Source organism: Callionymus lyra, chromosome 9 (assembly GCF_982586985.1).
Source record: "Callionymus lyra chromosome 9, fCalLyr1.hap1.1, whole genome shotgun sequence".
Classification (NCBI taxonomy): domain Eukaryota; kingdom Metazoa; phylum Chordata; class Actinopteri; order Syngnathiformes; family Callionymidae; genus Callionymus; species Callionymus lyra.
Window position 1 is genome coordinate 27,245,359 of NC_141826.1, and position 2,481 is coordinate 27,247,839.

Below are 2,481 nucleotides of genomic sequence, written 5' to 3' on the forward strand. Positions count from 1 at the left end.
TGTTGATAGTAATATTCACTTCTTTCACTGAAGTCACGTGTGTGTTGATGTGTTGATAGTAATATTCACTTCTTTCACTGAAGTCACGTGTGTGTTGATGTGTTGATAGTAATATTCACTTCTTTCACTGAAGTCACGTGTGTGTTGATGTGTTGATAGTAATATTCACTTCTTTCACTGAAGTCACGTGTGTGTTGATGTGTTGATAGTAATATTCACTTCTTTCACTGAAGTCACGTGTGTGTTGATGTGTTGATAGTAATATTCACTTCTTTCACTGAAGTCACGTGTGTGTTGATGTGTTGATAGTAATATTCACTTCTTTCACTGAAGTCACGTGTGTGTTGATGTGTTGATAGTAATATTCACTTCTTTCACTGAAGTCACGTGTGTGTTGATGTGTTGATAGTAATATTCACTTCTTTCACTGAAGTCACGTGTGTGTTGATGTGTTGATAGTAATATTCACTTCTTTCACTGAAGTCACGTGTGTGTTGATGTGTTGATAGTAATATTCACTTCTTTCACTGAAGTCACGTGTGTGTTGATGTGTTGATAGTAATATTCACTTCTTTCACTGAAGTCACGTGTGTGTTGATGTGTTGATAGTAATATTCACTTCTTTCACTGAAGTCACGTGTGTGTTGATGTGTTGATAGTAATATTCACTTCTTTCACTGAAGTCACGTGTGTGTTGATGTGTTGATAGTAATATTCACTTCTTTCACTGAAGTCACGTGTGTGTTGATGTGTTGATAGTAATATTCACTTCTTTCACTGAAGTCACGTGTGTGTTGATGTGTTGATAGTAATATTCACTTCTTTCACTGAAGTCACGTGTGTGTTGATGTGTTGATAGTAATATTCACTTCTTTCACTGAAGTCACGTGTGTGTTGATGTGTTGATAGTAATATTCACTTCTTTCACTGAAGTCACGTGTGTGTTGATGTGTTGATAGTAATATTCACTTCTTTCACTGAAGTCACGTGTGTGTTGATGTGTTGATAGTAATATTCACTTCTTTCACTGAAGTCACGTGTGTGTTGATGTGTTGATAGTAATATTCACTTCTTTCACTGAAGTCACGTGTGTGTTGATGTGTTGATAGTAATATTCACTTCTTTCACTGAAGTCACGTGTGTGTTGATGTGTTGATAGTAATATTCACTTCTTTCACTGAAGTCACGTGTGTGTTGATGTGTTGATAGTAATATTCACTTCTTTCACTGAAGTCACGTGTGTGTTGATGTGTTGATAGTAATATTCACTTCTTTCACTGAAGTCACGTGTGTGTTGATGTGTTGATAGTAATATTCACTTCTTTCACTGAAGTCACGTGTGTGTTGATGTGTTGATAGTAATATTCACTTCTTTCACTGAAGTCACGTGTGTGTTGATGTGTTGATAGTAATATTCACTTCTTTCACTGAAGTCACGTGTGTGTTGATGTGTTGATAGTAATATTCACTTCTTTCACTGAAGTCACGTGTGTGTTGATGTGTTGATAGTAATATTCACTTCTTTCACTGAAGTCACGTGTGTGTTGATGTGTTGATAGTAATATTCACTTCTTTCACTGAAGTCACGTGTGTGTTGATGTGTTGATAGTAATATTCACTTCTTTCACTGAAGTCACGTGTGTGTTGATGTGTTGATAGTAATATTCACTTCTTTCACTGAAGTCACGTGTGTGTTGATGTGTTGATAGTAATATTCACTTCTTTCACTGAAGTCACGTGTGTGTTGATGTGTTGATAGTAATATTCACTTCTTTCACTGAAGTCACGTGTGTGTTGATGTGTTGATAGTAATATTCACTTCTTTCACTGAAGTCACGTGTGTGTTGATGTGTTGATAGTAATATTCACTTCTTTCACTGAAGTCACGTGTGTGTTGATGTGTTGATAGTAATATTCACTTCTTTCACTGAAGTCACGTGTGTGTTGATGTGTTGATAGTAATATTCACTTCTTTCACTGAAGTCACGTGTGTGTTGATGTGTTGATAGTAATATTCACTTCTTTCACTGAAGTCACGTGTGTGTTGATGTGTTGATAGTAATATTCACTTCTTTCACTGAAGTCACGTGTGTGTTGATGTGTTGATAGTAATATTCACTTCTTTCACTGAAGTCACGTGTGTGTTGATGTGTTGATAGTAATATTCACTTCTTTCACTGAAGTCACGTGTGTGTTGATGTGTTGATAGTAATATTCACTTCTTTCACTGAAGTCACGTGTGTGTTGATGTGTTGATAGTAATATTCACTTCTTTCACTGAAGTCACGTGTGTGTTGATGTGTTGATAGTAATATTCACTTCTTTCACTGAAGTCACGTGTGTGTTGATGTGTTGATAGTAATATTCACTTCTTTCACTGAAGTCACGTGTGTGTTGATGTGTTGATAGTAATATTCACTTCTTTCACTGAAGTCACGTGTGTGTTGATGTGTTGATAGTAATATTCACTTCTTTCACTGA